This window comes from Arachis ipaensis, chromosome B4 (assembly GCF_059453495.1).
Source record: "Arachis ipaensis isolate K30076 ecotype BB chromosome B4, ASM5945349v1, whole genome shotgun sequence".
Classification (NCBI taxonomy): domain Eukaryota; kingdom Viridiplantae; phylum Streptophyta; class Magnoliopsida; order Fabales; family Fabaceae; genus Arachis; species Arachis ipaensis.
In genome coordinates this window covers 117,944,631-117,956,145 of record NC_142439.1, presented here as the reverse complement: position 1 = coordinate 117,956,145, position 11,515 = coordinate 117,944,631, and the positions used below count along the sequence as shown (strand labels likewise).

Genomic DNA, 11,515 nt, shown 5'->3' with positions numbered 1-11,515 from the left:
TTTAAAGAAATCAGTTAATTATCCAAAATCCAAAACCTTTCTTTTCTTATAAGAAAATCTTGAAAGTTTTCTAGACCTTATGAATGACCAACCTGTTCCAAGCATAGGTTCAATAAGTCTATGATGAATCAGCTTGATTTTTCATACTTAACTAAACCTTAATCAGAGACCAATCATGTAATCAATTAACACTATCATTAATTCTGCACCAATACTCAATTTCAAAAGTACCTCACCAGAACAAACACAGGCAAAACAGACAAGAAAAATACAGGTATAGATAATAGTTACAATAAGTAGCTCAGATAACAGTTAATAATAGTTAAGCAATTAGGCAAACCAAAACAAACTCAAACCCAAACAATGCATGCAAATGCATATGATGTATGTCTGCTCTATAGCTGATGAGTCTCATACCTTATCTGGTGCAAGTAACCAACGCCACTGCCTCTTACCCGGTCATATATATCTCAATCAAATTCAAATTTATTTTCAAATTCATTCTCAATATCATTCAATTCATTCAACAATCAAACTTTAAAATCAATCCTCATCATCCTTCATTCCTTATTATCACACTCCCATTTCGTTCATCAACAATTCATACTTAAAACATAATTCATTATTTTCTAAATAAATTAACTCAAAATATAATCTTTTTCTTAATAACTCAAAATTAAATAATAAAATCCTTAAAATCCAAATCTTTCTAAATAACCATTTCCAACGAAAGCTTCAATTTTTATAAAAATTTTGGCAGCATCTCCTCTAAAATTCGGACTTTGCCACCCTTCAAGGGTCCTAACCAAACTATTTCTCAAACTCTTTTCAAATCATTTCCAAAATCAGACCGAATTTGATATCTCAATTCATTTTCAATTCTCAAAAATCATTTCCAATAAATCAAATAAATCAAACCCAACATCTCAAACCATTTTCAATCCTCAAATATCATTTTCAATAAATTAAACAAACCAAATCCAATTTCAACCATTTTTAATATAAATTTATTTTTCAATATCAATTTAACTTCAAAACCAAGAAAACCACTTTTCATAATACTCAATCAAATTAACTTTCCAAATTCATTTTTTTTATCAACAACCACACACAACTCAAGCAACCAATAATTTCATCAAGCAAACAATCACATCCATAAGATTCACATAATCACATAAATATGTTTTTCATATCAACACCTATTTATAACAATTCTGTAATATAAAATAAACTAAAAGAACCCTACCACAATCGCTACTTAACCACACGACAAAATTCCTTTAAAACCCTTAATTCGCAACAGTAGCGTCAACTTAGTCCATCCTTGTAGCAGCAACAATTCATCAAACAAAGCATGTAAGAAATAAAACTCAACCCTGAGATATTAACGCCACGTAAAACTCAATAACTTATAAGAGAATAACAACGGTAAGGGTTTTGGGATAAGATCGACTTACTGAACTCAGAGAAGAACCAAAGAACGGAACTGCTGCAGCTCCAACGGTTAACTTCAACGATGTCCAAGTCATTTTCTCGTGCCCAGGCACGGCGGGCATCCCTCAACAATGGTTCAATGACAGCAAGGATGGTAAATCCAGCCTTCCTTCTCACATGCAACAATACCAACATTCACCACGGTCACCCCTTCCTCCCAGACAACCCAACAGCAACGGCGGCGACCACCGCGATGGCTCCTACTCCCCTTCCTCGTCGCAATTCTTCCTCCCCCACTAAATAGCGTCGACAGCGACGGATCTATCTCCCTCTTGCTCGTTTTTTACTTGGCGGCAGCATTGGAAGCGACGAACGATGACCCGTGACACTAATGGCGACAAGGCACTGCCTCTAACAGCTTGACATCTCTCTTTTCCTCTATCGCTGGCAACGACGATGCGCAAAGCTCCTCCAGCGGCGGCGACGCATTGGTGACAGCTCCTCCCCTCTCATCGTCGCACTCTCACCCTCTCTCAAGTTTGACATCAGCGGCGGCGATGAGCTGGACAGTGGCAGTAACGGTGGAACGACCCTCCCTGGGCGCAACACTCTCTTTCAGATATCTTTCTTTCTTCTTCTACTCTCTCCTCTCTTGCCATTAGTGTGTGTGTGTTGATGAAGAAAGGAAAGGGAAAATGGCGGCTAGGTTTAGGGGAAAAAAGGGTGAGTCTGTTGTAATAGATCTAGGGTTAGGGTTATGGTTTTAATTTGGAAATTTTTGGGTAATTTGATAACTTTAATAAAATTAGGGATAATAGAGTAATTGAAAACCAATTTTAATCTAATAATAATATCTATAAAAATACTATTTAATTATCAACTTAAATTTTATTTTCAAATAAATACTCTAATTTAATAATTGAAGATAATCAAGTTAGTTTCCTTTAAATTATAAAATAAAGTTCAAAATATAATTATTCAAATTCAAAGCATATAAAATCATCATCATCATCATCATCATCATCATCATCATCATCATCATCATCATCATCATCATTATTATTATTATTATTATTATTATTATTATCACTAAAATTTTAAATCAATAATAAGAAAGTACTCAATTAATATAAAAATCTCTAAAAATATATTCTCGAATAAATAAATAAATCATAAATAACTGTTTCTTGATGGTTTAAGGATTATGTTTATGAGAATTGGTGAAGTAACTGGTTCTTGATGGATGTTGAGGATTTCAGAATGTAATTGGTTGGATATGAGAAAACCTTTAATGGTGGTTAAGTCCAATTTTAGAGAAGTTATGTCAAAAGTTTTCTAAGATTACAAGTAAGAGTAACTAGCATAAATCTTAATAAGCTTTAAATATTCTATCTCTAAAGGTTTGTGATTTTCTTGAGGATTGTAATTTTGATTGAGATTCTTATTATAATGTAATTATTGAGATTAAGAATTTTGGTGAGAATTAATAAATAAAGATTTTTATTGACGTTGAGGATTGAAATGCAAAGTTATGACCGATTAGATGTGGTCAATTAATGTGAATAATAATTGTGATTAAATGAGTGAATTGTTATATATGTACATAGACTATGCTTGAGAAAAGAGTAGCTGAGAAATGGTGAATTTTTCTTGGGTCGGTTGAGGTATTACGACCCTTAAAGTTTAAGATTTCTGTTATTCAAATTAGTTTGAAAGAATGAGATTTTGGTTAAATTTAGAAATGTATTAAGGAACTAAAGTGGAATTTGAGTATTAGGATGAACCTAAGCATTATTTGGGTCAGCTTGAAAAAGCTCAAAAGTGAATGATATGTTTTATTATCTGACAACAAAGTATGAATTTGATTAAGTTTTTGAAGGGTATGCAAACTCGATTGTAAATTTAAGAATAAATAAGTAAGGAATGTGATTCCATGCATAGTGTGGACCTAATATATTATTATTGAAAGTAAAGGTCAAAGTATGATTTTAAAAAGAAAAGGTTTAATATATGATTAAAGAAAGTATGTTATTTGAATTGTGATATGATTTTTAATTAGCAAGGACATGGATTTTGTCCCGCTTGTGTGATTTTGAGTTGTTAAGCCTTTCTGGCAAGCCTGTATTCTCCAGTTACCTCCGTATGGAGTCTAAGAACCATTCTAAGGGTTTGAAATGTGTCAAGGATGGATTTAATAAGTCTAATTGAAATAATTCCCCTATAAAACTTGTTAAATGAAATAAGAGAGTTGTGGGGATGCTGGTTTCGTCCTGCCTACGGTGAGAATGGTGGCTTTGTCCCACTCACGAATTGACAATGATGTTAAATGTTCTAGTGATATAGGGGTTTATGATGAATTATAACTTATGAAATTGGTTAAGATTGTGATTATGATTGAATATGATTATAATTGTGATATAACAATTGAATTGGCAAGGAAAAATGTTTTGTCTCATTTGCGTGATTGTGATTGAGATGTGATTATTGATTGACAAAGACATGGGTTTTGTCCCGCTTGCGTAATTGTGATTGAGATGTGATTATTGATTGACAAGGACGTGTGTTTTTTTCTGCTTATGTGATTGTGATTGAGATATAACTACTGATTGGTAAGGATGTGAATTTTGTCCCACTTACATTACTGATAAGACACCTGCACCTGACAAAGATGGTGGTTTTGTCCCACTTGCTCTATGTTGAGGTGGATAAGTGAGGTTGAGGATTCTTTCTCTTGTTGCATCAGAAAATTGGATAAAAGATTAATGATTCCCTTCGATTCAATTTTCAGCTGTGGTGTGAACAAGTTAGGTTGATGATTCACTTTCTTGTTGCATCATAGTCTCTCTTGTTGCAAGGTGGAAAGGCACTCTCCTTCGTTTTATATGGCACGGCCTCACAGAAAAAAATGGTAGGGCACTCTCTCTCGATTTATTCACCCTGATGATATATCCAAGAAAAAGTGGTAGGGCACACTCCCTCGATTATATTCCTTTTGGGGATGCGCAACAGAGATATGATGTCAATGTTAGCTACCGGATGTATCAAATTTGGCAGTATAACCGACACATGAGTTCATGGCTAGTAGGACAGGCATGCATCATATTGAATTTGTTTGTATATTGCTTGAAATTGTTTGTCTATTGTCTATGCTTGTGTAATTGGAATGTGTTATGATTATTTGCTTGATTGTATGCTTGCTTGTGATTGAGATTGTTTGTTTGGAATTATAATGAGTGATAGTAGTCTTTAAAGAAAGAGATTGACTGGATGGTAAATTCTAAAAAGAAACAATAACATACTCATAATTAGAAATAAGAAAAGTAAACAACAGCAAATTAAATTGGTTAATTGTGAGAAAAGGATAATTAAAAAAGATAAAGGTAGTGAGGAATGAGTTATGAGAGAGAAGCAGTTGAATCCTAAAAGTTAGAAAGACGAAGGAAATTTGCAAGAGAATGATTCATAAGACAAGCACTAATCAACTGCCGTAAGGTAATTTATGTTTTATATCTTCTTATGACAATTTTGAAACCCCTTATTGAGACCGTGTGGTTTGGTTCTTACCTATTACATTCCAATATTTTTCAGGTAACGGATGAGGAAGCCTTTACAGAGATTACTAAGTATTAGACATGCATCACTTTATTTTATTTTTTTTGAGTGCCTTGCTTATTTCTTAGATGCCTCGCTTTGTTATTGTTATGAATTCTTGTAAAAATGATAGGAACTACTGTTATTAATATATGTTTGTATGATACTTGTAGAAACTATTCTTGTAAATGAAGTATATTATGTGTATAGAAGTATATTAGATTTAGTTGTTTGAGTTGTATTGATTGTTGATTATCTTGTGCAGTCAAAATATGGAATGTATGTATGTATTTAAAAAATGCCTTTAGCTTTAAGTTTTGTTCTTAAAGGCTCCTATATATATAAGTAAGTAATATAGGGTATACATGTAATACTTTTATCATTAGCGATATCATGACTTAAGTATGATATCATGATAGTAAGGGTGTTACAATAAATCTCTCTAAAGATCTTCGATAATTCTAAACTTTAGTGACGACAAACTAAACTTATCAAGTTTTTATATAAAGTTTACCCCACTTGAAAAGGTGGTGTATGGATTGAGAAATTGGTTACGAAACTTACTGTTTTTATATTACCCTAAGTGAAAATCTAAATTTACAGCCTAATCTCCTACTAGGAATAAAGATCATCAATCATTGAGCAAAGTCTAGCACATCAAACTCAAATATACAAATCATATAAATCACATGCAAGGGCATAATTAGCCACATATCACTAAATCAATCATATGCATTTACTTAAGAGAAATTAGACAAGTTAATCTTATTTGTTTATGGTGCAGATTGTGAGTTCTTTGGTCTCTTATTTTCAGAATTATTCCTATTATAATTTGTCACCTATTATTCTATATGAGTATATGCATAATATTCTATTTATTTTTTTGATTGTTTTGAGAATGTCTCATGTGCATTTGCCTATATCTTTAAGTACGAGTAGAATGTTCCTAGGCAAGCGATGTTTTAACATTGGCACATATACATTTGACTAAATAATTACGGTGATAAGTGTCAAATAATACATTTGGGAGCATAATAACCTTTAGCAAACACTACTAGATGATCACACATTTCTAATCTTATTTCATCACATAGAAGAGATTTAATTGCATGACATTAATTATAACTAAATGATAATGAATTAATCTTGCAAGCATAGAATTGCTCTGATAAAAAAATGTAACACCCTAATATTTTTAAATTAGGCTTAATCCTTATTTGGATTATATTGGTTGTTGATACTCAAATTTTACGAAATTTTTGAAATAAAATATTTATATAAAATAATTTATAAAAAATAGTGGATAACTAGTTTTTATTTTTGAAAGCCATTTGAAAATAGAGAGAGTCTTGATCATTAGAATCATTACTAGTTGAAAAATATAAGTGGACCTAGTGATACTAATACAAAAAAATGGGCATACTAAATTATAAAGGTAAAAATAGTGATAAACTTTACTCATATCAAATAATCATATAATATAAAAACAAACGTCATAGCCACAATTGTAGTCACTCAATAAAGATAAAACAAGACACACAAGAAACCCTAATTCTCTCACTTTGCATAGCTATGTCTAAAACAATTACTTATCCTCAATCTTTAATATGAATTTGAACAAGTGCTTAACATTCCATATCTATGTCCTTGATATTCCACTCCTAATTATCTTATATAGTATATTGGTCTTTTCAGCTCAACTGCGTAGCATATTGCTTTGCACCGCATTGTTCCTGTAGATAGTATAGGGAGAGGGGTGAGTGATGAGCGGATAATTTATACGCTTTTTGGCATTGTTTTTAGTATGTTTTTAGTAGAATCTAGTTACTTTTAGGGATGTTTTCATTAGTTTTTATGTTAAATTCGTATTTCTGGACTTTACTATTAGTTTGTGTGTTTTTCTGTGATTTCAGGTATTTTCTGGCTGAAATTGAGGGACTTGAGCAAAAATCAGATTCAGAGGTTGAAGAAGGACTGCTGATGCTGTTGGATTCTGACCTCCCTGCACTCAAAGTGGATTTTCTAGAGCTACAGAACTCAAAATGGCGCGCTTCCAATTGCGTTGGAAAGTAGACATCCAGAGCTTTTCAGAAATATATAATAGTTCATACTTTTCCCAAGTTTAGATGATGCAAACTGGCGTTCAACGCCAGCTCTCTGCCCAATTCTGGCGTCCAGCGCCAGAAACAAGCTGCAAAGTGGAGTTCAACGCCCAAACTGGCACAAAAGCTGGCGTTCAACTCCAAGAAGGACCTCTACACGTGTAACACTCAAGCTCAGCCCAAGCACACACCAAGTGGGCCCCGGAAGTGGATTTATGCATCAATTACTTACTTCTGTAAACCCTAGTAGCTAGTTTATTATAAATAGGACTTTTTACTAGTGTATTAGACATCCTGGATTATATTTTGATCCTGTGATCACGTTTTGGGGACTGGCCATTCGGCCATGCCTGGACCTTTCACTTATGTATTTTCAACGGTAGAGTTTCTACACTCCATAGATTAAGGTGTGGAGCTCTGCTGTTCCTCAAAGATTAATGCAAAGTACTACTATTTTCTATTCAATTCAACTTATTCCGCTTCTAAGATATTCATTCGCACTTCAACCTGAATGTGATGAACGTGACAATCATCATCATTCCCTATGAACGCATGCCTGACAACCACTTCCGTTCTACCTTAGAATGAATGAGTATCTCTTAGAATGAATGAGTATCTCTTAGATCTCTTAATCAGAATCTTCGTGGTGTAAGCTAGATTGATGGCGGCATTCAAGAGAATCCGGAAAGTCTAAACCTTGTCTGTGGTATTTCGAGTAGGATTCAATGATTGAATGACTGTGACGAGCTTCAAACTCGCGAGTGCTGGGCGTAGTGACAGACGCAAAAGGAGGGTGAATCCTATTCTAGTATGATCGAGAACCTCCAAGATGATTAGCCATGCAGTGACAGCGCATCGGACCATTTTCACATAGAGGAATAGGATGCAACCAACGACAAGGGTGATGCCTCCAGACGATTAGCCGTGCTGTGACAGAGCATTTGGACCATTTTCCCGAGAGGATTGAAAGTAGCCATTGGCACCGGTGACATCCTTACATAAAACCAGCCATAGAAAGGAGTAAGACTGATTGGATGAAGACAGCAGGAAAGCGGAGGTTCAGAGGAACGAATGCATCTCCACACGCTTATCTGAAATTCTCACCAATGATTTACATAAGTATTTCTATCCTTCTTTTATTACTAAATTTCGAAAACTTCATAACTATTTTATATCCGCCTGACTGAGATTTACAAGGTGACCATAGCTTGCTTCATACCAACAATCTCCGTGGGATTCGACCCTTACTCACGTAAGGTATTACTTGGACGACCCAGTGCACTTGCTGGTTAGTTATGCGAAGTTGTGAAGATATGTTTAGACCATGGTTCTGTGCATCCGTTTTTGGTGCCATCGCCAGGGAATCAATTTCGAACAATAATTCACAACCTGAGTAACAATTTCGCATACCAAGTTTTTGGCGCCGTTGCCGGGGATTGTTCGAGTTTGGACAACTGACGGTTCATCTTGTTGCTCAGATTGGGTAACTTTCTTTTCGTTTTCTTTTCAAAAAGTTTTCAAAAATCTTTCAAAAAAAATCTTTCAAAAAAATTTCTCCTTTGTTTTCAAAAAATTTTTAAAAAAAAAATTTATTAAAAATGTTTTCAAAAATATATTTTTCTTCAGAATTTTTAAGAATGAATTCTAGTGTTTCATAAAGCATGTTGAAGCCTGGCTGGCTGTAAAGCCACGACTGTAGGGAATGTCAGGCGTGTCATGTCTGGATTACATGCTAAAGCTTGGCTGGCCATTAAGCCATGCCTAACCCTTTGATTGGAGCTTTAGACAAAAGGAGAATGCTAGATTCCTGGAATTCATATTAAACATTTTGGAATCCTTATTTTTGTTTTTCAAATAATTTTCGAAAAAAAATTATAAAATCATAAAAATCAAAAATATTTTTTGTGTTTCTTGTTTGAGTCATGTGTCATGTTATAAGTTTGGTGTCAATTTCATATTCATCTTGCATTTTTCGAAAAAATTCATGCATTCATAGTGTTCTTCATGATCTTCAAGTTGTTCTTGGTAAGTCTTCTTGTTTGATCTTTGCATTTGCATGTTTTGTGTCTTTTCTTGTTTTTCATATGCATTCTTGAATTCTTAGTGTCTAAGCATTAAAGAATTCTAAGTTTGGTGTCTTGCATGTTTTTCTTGCATTAAAAATTTTTCAAAAATGTGTTCTTGATGTTCATCATGATCTTCATAGTGTTCTTGGTATTCATCTTGACATTCATAGCATTCTTGCATGCATTCATTGTTTTGATCCATAACTTTCATGCATTGCATCATTTTTCTTGTTTTTCTCTCTCATCATAAAAATTCAAAAATCAAAAAAATATATTTCCCTTTTTCTCTCTTAAAATTTCGAAAATTAGATTTGACTTTTTCAAAAATTTTTAAAATCTAGTTGTTTTTATGAGTCAAATCAAATTTTCAATTAAAAAAATCTTATCTTTTTCAAAATCTTTTTCAAAAATCAAATCTTTTTTTCAATTTTTTAGTTATTTTCGAAAATTTCAAAAATATTTTTCAAAAATCTTTTTCTTAATTTTATATCATATTTTCGAAAATAACAACATCAATTAATGTTTTGATTCAAAAATTTCAAGTTTGTTACTTACTTGTTAAGAAAGATTCAAACTTTAAGTTCTAGAATCATATCTTATGATTTCTTGTGAATCAAGTCATTAATTGAGATTTTAAAAATCAAATCTTTTTCAAAAACTAATTTCAATCATAACTTTTCAAAAATATCTTCTTATCTTATCTTTTTCAAAAATTTGATTTCAAAATATCTTTTCTAACTTCCTAACTTCTTATCTTTTCAAAATTTGTTTCAACTAACTAACTAACTTTTTGTTTGTTTCTTATCTTTTTCAAAACTACCTAACTAACTCTCTCTCTCTAATTTTCGAAAATATCTTCCCTCTTTTTCAAAACTTCTTTTTAATTAACTAATTATTTTGATTTTTTTTTAATTTTCGAAAAACTACTAACCTTTTTCAAAAACTATTTTCGAAAATCACTAACTCTTTTTCAAAAAAATAATTTTCGAAAATCCTTCTCCCTCATCTCCTTCTAATTATTTATTCATCTACTAACATCTCTTCCTCACATCACTCACCAAAAATCCGAACTCCCTCTCTCTCTCTGAGTTCAGATTTTCTTCTTCTTTTCTTCTACTCACACAAGGACCTCTATACTGTGGTATAAAGGATCCCTATTATTATTATTTTTTTTTCTGTGCCCTCTTCTTTGTCATATGAGCAGGAGCAAGGACAAGAATATTCTTGTTGAAGCAGATCCAGAACCTGAAAGGACTCTGAAGAGAAAACTAAGAGAAGCTAAATTACAACAATCCAGAGATAACCTTTCAGAAATTTTTGAACAGGAAGAGCAGATGGCAGCCGAAAATAATAATAATGCAAGGAGGATGCTTGGTGACTTTACTGCACCTAATTCCAATTTACATGGAAGAAGCATCTCCATTCCTACCATTGGAGCAAACAATTTTGAGCTGAAACCTCAGCTAGTTTCCCTGATACAGCAGAACTGCAAGTTTCATGGACTTCCATCTGAAGATCCTTTTCAATTCTTAACTGAATTCTTGCAGATCTGTGATACTGTTAAGACTAATGGAGTAGATCCTGAAGTCTACAGGCTCATGCTTTTCCCTTTTGCTGTAAGAGACAGAGCTAGAATATGGTTGGACTCTCAACCCAAAGACAGCCTGAACTCTTGGGATAAGCTGGTCACGGCTTTCTTAGCCAAGTTCTTTCCTCCTCAAAAGCTGAGCAAGCTTAGAGCTGATGTTCAAACCTTCAGATAGAAAGAAGGTGAATCCCTCTATGAAGCTTGGGAAAGATACAAGCAGCTAACCAAAAAGTGTCCTTCTGACATGCTTTCAGAATGGACCATCCTGGATATATTCTATGATGGTTTATCTGAGCTATCAAAGATGTCATTTGATACTTCTGCAGGTGGATCCATTCACCTAAAGAAAATGCCTGCAGAGGCTCAAGAACTCATTGACATGGTTGCTAATAACCAGTTTATGTACACTTCTGAGAGGAATCCTATGAGTAATGGGACGCCTATGAAGAAGGGAGTTCTTGAAATTGATACTCTGAATGTCATACTGGCTCAGAACAAAATATTGACTCAGCAAGTCAATATGATTTCTCAGAGTCTGAATGGAATGCAAGCTGCATCCAACAGTACTCAAGAGGCATCTTCTGAAGAAGAAGCTTATGATCCTGAGAACCCTGCAATAGTAGAGGTGAATTACTTAGGTGAACCTTATGGAAACACCTATAATCCATCATGGAGAAATCATCCAAATCTCTCATGGAAAGATCAACAAAAGCCTCAACAAGGCTTTAATAATG

The 11,515-nt window shown here is 33.4% G+C and overlaps 1 non-coding gene across 1 annotated transcript; it reads right to left on the bottom strand.

Moving 5' to 3' along the window:
- Positions 1–10,923: 10,923 nt before the first annotated feature.
- Positions 10,924–11,031, bottom strand: LOC148568923 (small nucleolar RNA R71). Its single transcript, XR_015882720.1, has one exon. It is a non-coding gene; the product is annotated as a small nucleolar RNA R71 (small nucleolar RNA).
- Positions 11,032–11,515: the final 484 nt, after the last annotated feature.